The sequence below is a fragment of the Microtus pennsylvanicus genome, chromosome 5 (genome assembly GCF_037038515.1).
Source record: "Microtus pennsylvanicus isolate mMicPen1 chromosome 5, mMicPen1.hap1, whole genome shotgun sequence".
NCBI lineage: Eukaryota > Metazoa > Chordata > Mammalia > Rodentia > Cricetidae > Microtus > Microtus pennsylvanicus.
Window position 1 is genome coordinate 133,149,331 of NC_134583.1, and position 15,560 is coordinate 133,164,890.

The 15,560-nt window shown below is 46.1% G+C and overlaps 1 pseudogene; it reads right to left on the reverse strand.

Annotated features, from left to right (window-relative positions):
- LOC142851430 (guanylate cyclase 2G-like) overlaps positions 1–15,560 on the reverse strand; it is a 41,179-nt pseudogene that overhangs the window by 2,906 nt on the left and 22,713 nt on the right.

Consider the following 15,560-nt stretch of genomic DNA (forward strand, 5'->3'; position numbering starts at 1 on the left):
GGGTTAAAAGGAGGAAGCCATATGCTTTCATGTAGCTCCACTGAGCACCCAGGGAAAAACAATGCTGTCTACACAGTGGTGGCTCAGGCTGTCTCCTGGGAATAATGAGCTTATCTTCCAGATGGCAAACAGGAGACAAAATGCAAATGAGTTTCTAAAAATACCCACCAGTTAAAGATAAAGGGGACAGGGACACCGCGCTGCAAATGATACCCACGTAAACTGCTGCTTTTCATTCTGGATGCCATGTTCACAGTGTCCCCAAACAGACATGGTGATTCCCACCACACCGGCCACCGCAGGACCTAAGGCTGGAACAATAGAGAGGTCTAACCGCCTGCCTTCCCCAGGGCTGGGCTCCACATGGGCTATCAAGTTCATAGAGGAAATTAAGTCAGCATGAATTTATTTAATGCCCTCTCGGAGCAGTGCTTGAAAATATATGTCACAGAGCGCCTGAAGCGCTTCTACGGGTGTATGCACTTCTTGCAGAAACCAAGAGGCGAGCCTTAACCACATTCTTTACGAGCTGCAGATGTAAATAAAGCCCGCAGCAGCATGAACTCGAGGAATGGATTCTGGCTGGAGATCGGGTTTGCTTTCAGTTGGATAGTAGGACCATGGCTACATAATTTGTGGGGAGGACTCATGCAGAGGAAGAAGATGAAGCATTTGCTCAAAGGGGTATCGAGATGTGTGTCTGTCGGTATCTTTGGGGAGGTTGAGGCAGGAAGATCCCAAATTTGAGGCCAACTTCAGCTGTGACTCCCAGCTGCAAGACTCCTCAATTTTTTTTTCCAAAAGCGTAACGAAAGAATATGAAACCAAGTAGGAATCACTCACCTGCAGGTCACGGGCCAATGGGCTTGACAAAAAGAGAATGTATCAAAGCAATGGTAAAAGGGAGGCCTGAGGAACAGCAGCCCAGACGGCTCCCACGCTCGGCCTGCCTGGGCCTTCCAAACATCTCAGAGTTTCTGTGTCCTTATTCTCATAAATCAGTTAGACTCACTGGAAATTTGTGTGCTTTCTGTGGTCCCCTGACACTGTAGCCATTTAAGGACTGTATTCCTAAAAGCTTCAGACCCAGGGCTGAATTCCAAAGCCCCTGTGGACACGCAGGGACGCTCTGCCGCCTACCTTCAGTTCTGTCTACCTGTGTGGAGGCCTGTCTGGAGCTGGAGTCTTTCCTGAGGCACGTGCCCAATCTGAAAGTGGGTGGTGGCACTGAGCAAATGCAAGGACATGGTGGCAATCTCATCTGTACGTTGAGCTCCATTGCGGATGGGAAGCCCGCCGGCCACCATGTATGCCTCTCCGCTGGCTTCAACCTGAAAAGGACACAATGAAATACCCTTAGTTTTCCATGAGGGAAGCATGGGTTCATGAGGAGATGGGGTTAGACAACAAGACCCCCTGTTCCCAGCCCCTCCCCTGAGGCCCCATACTCCAAAGCTCTACTCTCATTGATCTGCACTCCGCCTAGGTCCAGCACTTTTTCAGAGTCTGCTCTTGCCCTGGTCCCTCCACACACTCTTTCCCATAGCTGGCGCTCGCTTCTCTAAAGACGACAACTGTGGTGCCATATTTCCCTAGTTAGTCCAAGGTCAGAACCCACTAGACAAGCAGCCAAGTGCAAGTTGGGTATATCCCGAAGGATCAAATGGATCTCTCAAGCAGAGTCCATATTAGCTAACCCCAAATGTTCTCATGCCACGCAAGGACCTAGAAGTGCTTACACACCAGTCTCAATGAGGTCACCTACACACACACACACACACACACACACACACACACACACGCATCTAAACATCTGTATCTCTGATCTGTGCCCTCCTCCACCAGTCCTTCTAATAAAACCAGAGTCTAGAGTCCTATTGGCATGGAAGTAACTGAAGCCTAAAAGGCCAAGGCTTCAGCCTTTCGCAGGTACAGTTATATCCAGTAGAACTGAAAAACGGTGTGGAAGTCAAGCAGTAGGAATGCCTCCACCTGTGGGAACTCTTCTCTCTTGATGACCCCCAATATTATGCAAGGTTTAACCCAGTTCTAGGCCACATTCTCTCTCCTGAGAACAACCTTCACAAACACAAACTGGATGTCAGAACCACTCATGTTAAGTGCCCCAGAGGAGAGAAAGCAGGAGGAAAATTTCAGGGGATGGTGTCCTAGGCAGAGCAGGGATAGGGATCAGTTCTCAAAGGTTCTCTGTGCCATTGGCATTTGTGGAGAGTTCTAGGGGATGCCCACTCAGTATCTGTCACTCAGGGATATGGCCACACTGTCCCCCCAACCTTGTCTGCCCCAGGACATGGGCAGAGTGGTTCTGCTGTGCCCTGCAGATGTATGAAGGCACAGGAACACAGCATCCTGTAACTGTGCTCTGATTCTTCCTCCAAAGAGGTCCAACAACCCGAAGAGCAGCATCAGCACCACTATAAAAGTCACACTATCTCGGCTTTGCTGTCCACCTTCTTCTCACTCCGGGGACCATGTTTACGTGCCCCCTTGAATAGCACCATGCGGGACATAGCTCCCACTCCCTTTAGCCTCAGCCTGACAGTCTAAATTTGAAGAGTCTATCTTCACCCTGGATTGCTAAGGATCATACCAACAGAAGTCAAGGCTCACAGAGGATCCAAAGGGAGCAGCTATCAGCTTCCTGGAATCTGAAGGACACGTGTTTTTGAGATGCCAAGGTCTCTCACTGGCCTGGAACTCACCAATTAAGATGTTTGGCCAGTGGATCCCAGCAATCTCCCTGATTCTGTCTCCCCAGCACTGAGAACTTTGTACCACAAAGCCCTGGTTAGGGATCAAATTCAAGTCTTCCAGCTTGCAAGACAATCCCTTCGGTGACTAAGTCTTCTGCTGCCCCCCCCCCACAGTGCCTCTGGACACGCATGTACCCCTGGGACTAATCAAACCCCTTCCCAAGAAGACAAACCAATGAAGTATGGCGTTTCCGCCATGAATGGAGGTGAAATGAGATGCGGTCTGTCCCCGTGAGCCTGGAGACGGTGGATAAGGAGTCTGTGGGCATCACAGCTCTCCTGTGCACATCATGGGTTTCTACTGTGTGGCCGAACAAACTGTACCAGTCGTTGAGGAGACTGATCACTTGCAAGGGGGAGCTGAGAGAGCACAGCTTTGTGACTCCCACAATGTTAGAGAAAAACAGATGCAAAATGTTCTGGTTCTACAGACTTCCCGGCTATGAGCTGCTCCCCAACGAAGCTGCAGTCTGAGAAAAGAGAGTTCTTAGCGAGCTCCTGCTTGTTTCCACTTCCACAGACCCTCTGGCTTCAGTGGGCTAGGATCTTACTCATTAAATTTACCACCTAGCGGGATTCTTGTGACGTGTACTTATTCACTCGCATTATCTCTAGAGAGAGATTGCAAGTGGCGGCTATGAATTGCAGGAGAGGGGGAAGGTCAGGGACAGGTCACACAAATAGCTTCATTAAAAACATTTTCTCACTGAAAACATGTTAGTCCTTCCTATTGCTTACAGAGTTTGGTGCTAAAGACTTGGTGTGCAGATGTGGGAGTGAGTGTAATCACTCACCAATCCATAAGCCAATATTCTTACTTCAACCAACTGTTCTCCTATTATGAGTGTGTTCAAATCCCCTATGCTCAAGAACAGTGGTTCTCAACTTCCCTAAGACTAGAAACTATGACCCTTTAACACAGTTCCTCATGTTGTGGTGACCCCCAGTCAAACAATTATTTTCTTTACTACTTCATAACTGCAATTTTGCAGTTTCTGTTATGAATAATAAAGTAAATATTTTTGGAGCTAGAGGTTTCCAAGGGAGTCACAACCCACAGGTTGAGGACCACTACCTAGACAGTTACGATGGACCATGTTTTTAGTCCCAGCACTCGGGAGGCAGAGGCAGGTAGATCTCTGTGAGTTCCAAGCTAAGGTCTCTGAGATCCTATCTCAATCCCTGCTTCCACTTCTTGGTTGACGGTCAAACGAACAAGGATTCTAAAAGCAGATGATTTTTCCCTAGTGTTCAGGAAATGCTCAGGTGGAAAAGGAACCAAAGTCGAAGCAATTTTTGAACTTGATGCCACAGGCATTTATTGAACTAAGCAAAGATTCAGAGACACAGGAGAGCAATGGTGGCGCCTTAGTGGTTGGACATAAAGCTAGACTGCCATCTAGTGGCTGTATCCTATTGCTGCATCCGTCACCTTCCACATAAACCACATTCCTATCACCCAGGATTGGGAGGTTTGCCCGTATTTTCATTAATAAGGTGCGCCAATTTGCCAACTTTTGCATGCATACACAATTATCCCTCCCTCTTCCCCTCTCTCCCTCTTTCCTTCCCCCTCCCTCCTTCCTTCTCTCTCCTCTCCCGCTCCCTCCCTCCCCACCTCACCACCCAGGACTTTACCCCCTGTTTCTTGGTCCCCTTTTACAAAGCTCGGTATTCTCTTAGAAAAAGAAGAATGGAAATATCCCTCCTTGTGTAGAGCTGCTAAGACAGTGAATGTCTCCTTCCTCCGGCTCTTTTGCTCTATCCACTATTGCTCTTGAATACCAGCAACATGGTGAACAGGAGTTTCTCCACTTCCTCTTCTCTGCCACCATCTGGAAGGTCCCCACTTCCACCCTTGCCCATCCATCTAGGCAATGGGCATACATTTCCATCTTGCCCATCATGCTATCCAAGAGGCTCATACGGCTTGAAAAGGATACAGATGTTTAGCATCCCCTTCCAGGAACCATAGGACCGCAGTGGAGACGCAACTCCCAAACACAGGTCCCAGGAAAACACTTCTTGTCCTTGAGGTGTGCTACTGACAACAGTCAAACAGCCAAAGTCTCCAGAAGACTGTACTGTGTCTGCCCCTACACTGAAGCGGTGCCGTCTGAAGACTGTACTGTGTCTGCCCCTACACTGAAGCGGTACCGTCTGAAGACTGTACTGTGTCTGCCCCTACACTGAAGCAGTGCCGTCTGAAGACTGTACTGTGTCTGCCCCTACACTGAAGCAGTGCCGTCTGAAGACTGTACTGTGTCTGCCCCTACACTGAAGCGGTGCCGTTTGAAGACTGTACTGTGTCTGCCCCTACACTGAAGCGGTACCGTCTGAAGACTGTACTGTGTCTGCCCCTACACTGAAGCGATACCGTCTGAAGACTGTACTGTGTCTGCCCCTACACTGAAGCAGTGCCGTCTGAAGACTGTACTGTGTCTGCCCCTACACTGAAGCGGTGCCGTTTGAAGACTGTACTGTGTCTGCCCCTACACTGAAGCGGTGCCGTCTGAAGACTGTACTGTGTCTGCCCCTACACTGAAGCGGTACCTTTTGTTTCTCTAAGCCTCAACTTACTCGACTGAAAAATGGACCTTGTGTGTGGTTTTCAGGGATTCGCGGGACTAATGCATATAAAATGCCTAGGGGGTGAATCTGACAGGCAGCAGATTCCAGAAGCCAATGTCTTATAGAAGAAAAAAATGCCTAGAGGAGAATCCTGTGGCCAGCCAACTATCAACAGTGGCCTTGATAGTTCTTCCTCATTTCCCAGCATGCTCCTTGTCACAGATAAAATGAAGTGAAAAAGTACAGGTTGCAGAATGGGGTATTTCTCAGATTGCTCAGCAAGGATCACATCTAGATTCCATTTCAGAATGTCCCTAAAGATCACCTAAATCCTTCTTCTTTCAGATGAGAAGACCAAGTCGCAGGTAGGAAATAAGATTGTCTTAATGTTGGGTCCATGAGACAAAGAATACATATTTTGAAACATATTTTATATGATTAACATCAATATTTTATATTGTAATTAAAATAATATAAAAATTAGAAATGAAAAAATATTTTTGTAACCTGGAGAAAAACACAAGCTATTATGTTAAGAATACCAAGTTAAAAACCAGACATGTGGTGGCTCACTCCTTTAATCCTAGCACTTGGAAGGCAGAGGCAGGTAGATCTCTGTGAGTTCAAGGCCAGTCTGGTCTACAGAGTGAGTTCCAGGACAACCAGGACACAGAGAAACCCCACCTCAAAATAAATAAACAAAGAAAGAAAGAAAGAAAGAAAGAAAGAAAGAAAGAAAGAAAGAAAGAAAGAAAGAAAGAAAGAAAGAAAGAATATCAAGTTAAATGTCAAATTAAATTAGAAGTAGATACTTTTAGGCCAGGACTCTTTCTACCTCCTCAAGCTACCTCTGGGGAAATAAACATTCACTATATTAAAATTTATACCATCAAGCCAGGAGTGGTGGTGTACACCATTAATTCCAGAACTGGAAAGCAAATGCAGGCAAACTTCTGTGAGTTCAAGACCAGCTTGATACCTGGCAAGTTCCAAGTCAGGCAGGGTTACATAGTAAGAACTTGTCTTTAAAAAAAAAAGGAAAAAAGGAGGGGAGGGAGGGAGGGAAGGAAGGAGAGAGGAGGAGGGAAGGAAGGAGAGAGGAGGAGGGAAGGAAGAAGGAAGGAAGTGTAGTAATATGGAGCGGCGGCTGGGCTGCGTCCACAAACACCCCAGCCGCCTGCCCTGCCCGGCTAGCTTTACCCGAAATAATTACACGGACACTGTATTCTTTTAAACACTGCTCTGGCCCATTTCTAATCATCTGTGTAGCGCCCCTAGGTGCGCTTACCGGGAAGATTCTAGCCTAAGTCCATCCTGGGTTGGAGCTTCATAGCGTGCGTCTTCCCTGGAGCAGGTAGCATGGCATCTCTCCTGCGTCTGCTCCAGAGAGGAGAGCTGTGGAGTCTGACCTCACTTCCTCTTCCTCTGGGCGTTCTGTTCTGTTTACTCCACCCACCTAAGGGTGGGCCTATCAAATGGGCCTAGCAGTTTCTTTATTGCTTAGCCAAAGGAATCAACAAATTGATATATGACACTCCCACATCACTTCCCCTTTTTCTGTTTAAACAAAAAAAAGGAAGGCTTTAACCTTAACATAGCAAAATTACATATAACAAAACAGTTATCAAGTAAAAATTACATCAGAAACATTTATACATGTAACAAAATTGACCGTAAATCTCCATCAATACAAATTATTCATACCTATATCATTTCCCCCTTTAAATGTAAAAGAACATTTATAAACTATATTTGGGAACATGGGCGCAGTTTTTTCTCTCCAAACTGCTTCCTGCTGAATGGGGGCGTCGTTAATTAGGTCTTTCATGGTATAACCTGTGTGCTAGTTGCTTTATTTTCTGAAGATGTTCACAGCAACCCTTCAGGAGGACGTGGTCCATCATACCAAATCGGAATAGAAGAAATCCATAGAGTCTCATCCTCTGTGAAAACAAAAGAAGAATCTCTTTTCCAAAGTATCATATCCTTAGATCCAAATTCTGAAATCATAATACCCTTATATCCATTCTGGTTTAGCTTGGCAGCCAATATAATGAAATATCTCTCTGTACTTAGCTCCTTCACAGTCAAAAAATTTAAAGAAAACACAATAATACAAAGAATCCAGACTCTCTGTGAATTTTTCATCTTTACGCGGCTTATTTTTACTCTATCACTTTACTTTATCCTGTCTCTTTAAAGACTTTACCTTTTTTTTTAAACCATTAACTTTATTCTCTATATTCTTTTTCTTCTCTGTCCCAAGCCTACGTACATTCATCCAACAGTGTGACTCATTCAGTGGTCTGAATCTGTCCTATTGTGAATCTGCAATTTTTTACTATCCAGGAGCACTTTTGATTTGCGCCTTTAAATCACTAGGCGCTTAAGAATCTAAGCTGTGACATTCCTAAGTTAACTTTTTGCTTTTTGAGCGTATATCTGTAGACCAGGCTGCCTTTGAACTCTCAGAGATCCGCCTGTCTCTGCCTCCCAGGCATTGGGATTAAAGGTGTTTGCTACTACACCTTGAACTCACAGAGATCTGTTTGTCTCTGCCTTCTAGGCACTGGGATTAAAGGCGTGTGCTACCACACCTTGAAGTCACAGAGGTTTACTTTAAGAATTTTAACTTTTAGTCTGTATATATTTTTAACACTGTAAATCATTTAAAATTTTTCTTTGTCTTTGAATCTCTTTACTGTATCTCTCTCTGTTTTTCTGACCACATGAGTCTTTAATTTACCAAGCAATATCAGTAGGACTGAAGGCGTGGCTTTGCCGGCTGGATCCTTAGCTTTACAGACTCATGGCTGAGGTACTGGCTGTAGCCATGTTTATAGCCACAACTGGCATTTCAAGGTCCCTGCCAGCCAGCGAGCTACAACAGACAACACTCAAGTCCTCTCTCGGTAGCCGGCCCTCCTGCCTCAAACAGTCAGAGTTTGCCCTGGCAGGATGGCCCAGAAAGCCGGCATTTTTAAACGCGCAGCTTTTTTTCCTGCTACGGCTGAAAACCGAAAAGCATGTGTTCAGCTTTTCGTCAACACCATTTAAGTGTTTCGTGGCAGGACCTCTTAATGAGCTGCAGGGTTTTGCAGCTGAAGCTGAGTCAGGAAGCCTCTTGGGGCTACCAGGTAGGAGCAGCACTCAGCACTTTAATTCTGAGACTGAGCGTGCAGCACAGAAATTCTTTTCATCCAAGTAACATCCAAATCTGACATGCAGAGCACTGCGCAGTCTAAAAACACGTCTCTGTATGGCGGCAGGAATCCGCCATGCTCTTCCGCCTGCCTAAGCCTGATTCTGCCTTCTGCCCAGGAGCAGGCGGGGAGCTCTGAGTCATCCCACGGTCTCAGAGCACTCTCCTTCCGATCCCAAGCGGGAACACAAACATAAAGCCAGAGTTTGCACTGGCGGCAAAGCCCCAGGAAGCCGCGCTTTAAAATAACGCAGCTTTTTTTCTGCTGCTGTCGCTGAATCAGGAAATCTCTCTACAGCACGCCACCAACAAACAGCAAAAATCTGTGTTAAACGCTCTCTTCCTTATTTTTAAGCCTTCTCAGGTTTTTTAAGTAGGTTTAGTTAGCCACACGTCTGGGCGTCATTTGTAGTAATGGGGGGGCCGCCTGCCCGGCTAGCTTATGCCCCGAAATAATTACACGGACACTGTATTCTTTTAAACACTGCTCTGGCCCATTTCTAATCATCTGTGTAGCGCCCCTAGGTGCGCTTACCGGGAAGATTCTAGCCTAAGTCCATCCTGGGTTGGAGCTTCATAGCGTGCGTCTTCCCTGGAGCAGGTAGCATGGCATCTCTCCTGCGTCTGCTCCAGAGAGGAGAGCTGTGGAGTCTGACCTCACTTCCTCTTCCTCTGGGCGTTCTGTTCTGTTTACTCCACCCACCTAAGGGTGGGCCTATCAAATGGGCCTAGCAGTTTCTTTATTGCTTAGCCAAAGGAATCAACAAATTGATATATGACACTCCCACATCAAGGAAGGAAGGAAGGAAGGAAGGAAGGAAGGAAGGAAGGAAGGAAGGAAGGAAGGAAGAATGGAAGGAAGAATGGAAGGAAGAATGGAAGGAAGAATGGAAGGAAGAATGGAAGGAAGGAAGGAAGGGGATACTATCAAGGGGTAGAGAGCTGGCTCAGTGGTTAATAGCACCCTGTTTTTGCAGAGGACCCAGGGGTTTGGCTCCCAGTATCCACAGGGCAGCTCACAACCACCTATAGTTCCACTGCTGGGGAACTGGACACCAACCTCTGGCACCCACTGCACTTAGTCACTTGGTTCACATAAGCTTAAGAAGGCACACACACATACACAGAGAAATAAATACGTTTTTAGAAATAATACTATCAGTAAGCTGCTATTGAAAAAATGGATTTGAGAGGCAAGCTTAACACAAAGTCAATTGTCAGCTATAAGACTGGGGGTTAATTCTCTTGCCTAGCACTGGATTTGGCCCTCTGCTCTGTAAAATAAACGAGTGATAATCTAGAGTGGGTGAATGAATTTTACCCTGTAGTCAACCCTCAAATATTAGTCACAACTGTAGTGAAGAGGCAAAGCAGGCTTGCTTTCCATCCCGCCCGGCTCCCGCATGGTTAGCTTTCCACCGAAAATAACAACACACAAATTGTATTCATTTAAATACTGCCTGGCCCATTATATCTAGCTTCTTACTGGCTAATTCTCACATCTTGCTTTAACCCATATTTAGTAATCTGTGTAGCACCACGAGTTGGTGGCTTACTGGGAAAGATTCAGCATGTCTGACCTGGTGGCTGACCCAGAGAGGAGAGGCCAGGCAGAACAGAAACCTCTGACATCAAATGGCACAGCCTCCTTATTATAGGGTCCTTTAGGATTTTATATTTCTTTTTAAGGGTAACTGTCAGGTGTGACTACTGTTAGGTGTGAATACTGTTCAATGTGAATACTGTAAGGTGTGAATACTGTCAGATGTGAATACTGTCATGTGTGACTACTGTCAGGTGTGACTACGGTTAGGTGTGAATACTGTTTGGTGTGAATACTGTCATGTGTGACTACTGTCAAGTGTGACTACTGTCAGGTGTGACTACAAGCCACTTAAGTAAACTAACTCTTGCCATACTCCTGAATGATCCTGGAGAGGAGGGGAGCATCATCATGAGCCTCTTCCTACGGGTCAGTAAATGGAGGTAGAGAAGTAATTTGCCAGGCAGTGCAGTGGCAGTGATGGAGGTAGGCTGGGCACTCTGAGGTCAGATTCCAACCATGGTCTTGACCAGTTCGAGCTCCCTCTGCTGAGGAAAGAGGCCAATGACAGGCAGACAGACATGGCTGCTAGCCACACTCACACTATAGACAACTAGACAGCAATAAACATCCATGAGCTCTTCATACTATGTGTGCTTTACCCGTTCATGTGCAACCTTTTCTGAGGCAGGCGATTATCCTCATTCTTCACATAAGGAAACAGCAGTTTGAAGGCTCACATGTAGGCAGGGATGGATCTGGGACAACCCCAGGCTTCACAGTCTTCAAAGCCCAGCCTCTTCTCGAGCCCTGAGCACCACTCTGGTTCTGGTGCTCTGGGTGCTTCTAAGGTCAGTGGGAGAGAAGGGAGGGGAGGCCGCATGCCTCCAACACCCTTACACAAGAGTAAACTAGATGCCATTAGGCAAGGAGCCAACTGGGAAGGATGAAGTGGCCAGGCAGGCTGACTCCAGAGGCACTGGATGGCACAGTAAGGAGTGACTGAGGGGGGCATTCTTAAAGCTTGGGACCCCTAAGCCTTGAGCCTCTTAGATACCACCTCAAGTGATGCTGACAAGCTAAGCACCCTACGGCCAATATTGCTTTGGAAATGTGGACCAATACAGACAGCAACAAGGATGTGACTAAGAGAAGGGATATATCACTATATCAGGGGACAGGGTTGCTTTATCTTGGCAGTAGGCTTGCTATTGAGATGGCAAAACTGAACCCCTATTCACATCAAGTAGGCTAAGAGCCAAGTGTGTGATCTCGTGAGACCTGAGAGCAAGCCAGAGCTCTCCCTGGCCCTGCAGACACACAATGTTTTTCCTTCTGCCCCTGCCGGTCCAGCCCCACGCAGGAGACTTATCACAGTGTCACATGGGTTCTCATTCCCTGCCTCACAGTAAGGAAAGAGCAGTTTAGTGCCCAGTGGAAGGCAGGGGCTTTCGTGGAGCTCACATGTATAAAATCAACATGCTGAGGGATGGCGGGGTTCTGGGAATGCAGTGATCTCCACAAGGTGGCATGCAAGCTTTCGTTCTTATTTTTCTTCCTAACGAAACAGCGTGAAAATGCATACTGTCAGAGAACAAACAGAACTACGAGCATGTCCGTGATCCGTAAGGTAGATATCTCGCATTCAGGCAGTCTACCACCTGACCATGACTTGTACCACTCGCTCGACTGGAAATTTCTGGAAGGTCTCCAGGGCTCTTACACCTGACTCTCATGTTTGTGTTCACTGGTGCTTAGCAGGAAGCCTGAGAGGAAACACAGCCTTTAAAGACAAACTAGCCACACCTCCAAGCTGACGCTGACCTGTTGGGCCGGTGATGTCACCTGATGAGGCCTCATTTTATTCCCTCCTGAAAATGGAGCAATTACTGCTGGTCGTTAATTAGTGAGATCACATCTGACCGAGCACAATGCAAGTCATAGGCGTGTTTCTAATTTTTTCAGCAGCCATCTTAAGAAAAGCTAAGCAAGTGAAAATTAACAATACTGTGAATTTAATTTGGTGCACTTAAATATCTTTTTTTCCAAATACAGTCAACATGAAAACATCTGTGGGATTTTTTTTTCATTGAGATTTCAAATTGCTCGTGGATTGCTTTCATACTTGAGACGTATCCCAGGTTGGACTAACAACATTTCCAGTGTTCTTTATTAGCACATGTAGCTCACGGTACCATTTTCAAACAGAGCAATGTTATGTCATAGAATTCTTAGGAGATTTCAATAAGAGAGCACAGTTTTTAAGACCCATTGTGAAGTTATTAGTAAGTATGAAGAATTATGTTAGTACTAAAAATTAACATTTATTACATATCTGTTATGGGGTAGCCATAGAGCTAAACACTTTATATACTTAACTCTCAAATCAACTTCAGAGAAGGACTCTGATATTATCTTTATTTCTGAGTCTCAGGGTAGTGAAGGTCATATGACCAGTAAATGATAGAGTCAAAGTTTAAATCTCTAGAATAATTTCTGTGTTAAATCATCCCTCATCCTCAGACTTCATCGATGCTCCATTTACCTAGAAAGGAAGGGCCATCTGTAACGCTACAGACTTTATTGTGCTTTCCAAAGCCTTTTGCGAGATCATATCACTGCTTGGGATCCCTATTGGGCAGGAAATGAGCCTTGATCCCTTATGCTTCCTACAATCAGATCCAAAGTAAATACTCAGCCCTCTAACACGGCTCCTTGGCTCGTTGGTAGTCTCTCCGGTGCCTGATATAGGGGAAACACAGGCAAATATGAATCTGTTTGTCATTGATGTGTGACAGTCAGAAGTCCTCATCTGTCCTCAAACAGCCCAGGAGTAAAGCAAAACTTTAACAGCTACTCATTAAAGGTTTACGGCCGTAATAACGGTGGTTTTCCGGGACTGCCCTTGGAGACACAGTCATGGAGAAGGCTGTGTTTGCCTACCTTGCTTGGCAACAAGATGCTAGCCAGCTTTCCACCAGAGTCAGAAAGCCAGAGTCTTGCCAGACCAACCTGGTTCCTCAGGAACAAAGGGCAGTGCAACCCTTGAGGAAGGAAAGGTTCTGAAGCCACACAGGCCAACCTTCAGTCGCCTTATACGAAAGCACAGATAGGAATAGACTACGTGGTCACCCAGTGCTCAGTGTCCCGAGCCTCAGTAAGGACAGGGCTGAGCTTTCATGCTTGTTGCCGCCCAGCACCCAGCAGGAAGTCCTCTAAGGGGCTTGTTTATTGATGAGTGCAGTGCTGACTGGAGATTGCACTATCAGTTTCTACCACGGGAAGTCAGAGCACCTTTCTCTCTAGGATTGACCCCCAGGTGCTTTTCTTGGTCCTTTTAAATGGCAGAAGTGTACACAGCACACTAAGGACAGCTACATGCTAGTCCAGGCTGAGGAGACAGCCTCAAGTTCCTGGATCATATTTACTGGCTGTGGCACACTCCAGAGCTGGTCTTTTCACCTGCACACCTGCCCTCCTCATCCTTCACCACCATCTGTCTATACACCTACAATGAGTCATCTGGGCTTTTGGATCTAGCCACCCACTCCCTGCCTAACCCCTAGCTTCATGGAAGGAATGAGTCTCTCTCTACCAAACTCTGAATGGTCCTCGCCAGACCCTGATGTGCACCCTATATAGAAGACTGGTTTGTAGGAGGAGGTCACCTGTTTTGACCAGCCGCCTGGCTAGCTTAGCCCTGAAATAACCACACAGAAACTGTATTAATTAAATCACTGCTTGACCCATTAGCTCTAGCTTCTTATTGGCTAACTTTTACATCTTAATTTAACCCATTTTTATTAATCTGTGTATTACCGCAAGGTTGTGGCCTACGAGCAAAGTTTCAGCACATCTCTCTCCAGCAATGGATCATGGTGTTTCTCTCCACCTTCCTTCTCCCAGAATTCGGTCCAGTTTTCCCTGCCTACCTAAGTTTTGCCCTATCAACAGGCCAAGGCAGTTTCTTTCTTCATTAATGGGAATCACAGCACTGTTATTGATCATCGTCCTCCTCTATCTACAGCCGTCATAGCCCCTTGTGCCCCAAATCAAAGCTGTGTCTTTCACACCCTCTTAGATTTACACCTCCAGCCCACACCTTTAGCTTTGCAGTACTAATCCCCAGTTTCTGGGTAAGGACACAAGGGCTGGAGAGAAGAAAGGCATATCCTTCCTAGCTCAACTTGCTGACCACTGATGGAATTCTAACTGGAACAAGAAGTTCTCCCCTCTCTCTTGACTGGGAAGTCCAGCATCCAGTCCACCTTTGGTTTTTCAAGCACTTTTGTCCCTCCATACTGACATGTGATTAGAGAATGAGAAAATCATGGAACATCTGATTGACATGATCAGATTTAAAGCGGGGTTCATTCCGTTGAAAGACACTTAAGGAGAGCCAACAACGATGAAGGAAAACTCAGCAGCACTATGACATGTATTCTTTAAGTTAGATTCTGTGATGCTTGACTTTGTCATATGCAAATGAGAGCTGAATATCCAGTCCCTCTCATGATCTGAGTTTCTCAAAACATCCTAGAAAACACAGTTATTCCAAATATCACCAAGACTGAAGCTGACGCAGAGTGAGCTCCCTCCATCGAGTGGGGCAGACAATCATGGAGGTTGTGTCTTTTCAGCTGGAGCTAATGGAAGGCGGGGCATGTGGGGCCTAAGTGGAAAATCATCACAGAAGATCGCATAGTCTCATCCAGTGTGGAGAAAGGATACAGTCTGGAATTCCACCAAGTCATCTTTTCCCCGATGCAAACCTGATGGTCGTGTGCCAGGGAAGGGGTGAGTTTCAAGAAGAGGGGTGACATTCTAGAACAAGCCAAGTTCATGTGTTTTCCAAAGGAAAATGAGAGTCAGCAGATTCACCTTACTCTGATCCCATGAAGAAGCTTAAGATAGTTCAGGACTTTAACGAGACCAGAACGGAAGTGTGCATGGATGAATGAGAGAGAGATGGGTAAGGTTTTCCACTCTCTGACTAGTGAAGACCAACAGAAGAGTCAATACCTTTGCTTACCTTCAGACTTCCTTTATTGCGATACTGTGTGACAATGCAGATGTTAGGTGGTTCTGTGCACACACCAAAGAAGGGAACGATGTTTTCATGCTTTAATTCACACATCTGGACATCATAGTGGCGATATCATTATGTATGGAGACTGCCCTCACATGGTGACCATACTGTGTGTTTTACCCCTTTTAAGGTGCTATGAGAGAACTCCTTCCATTTTACAGGCAAAGGGACAGGTGCCTCAACGGTGAAGGAAATCATTGAAGAGGATACAATTGATAAATGACCCAGCAGGAAGAAAACCCAGTGAGTCTGGCAAACAAACCAGGGGGTTATCAAAGTCCAATCCAAGCCATGGGTAGTAATTAAACCGCATTGTCACTGACAGATCCTCCACTGCTTCCCTGGTTGTGGCTGTTAATGCCAGTATGTGACACCGGGTCA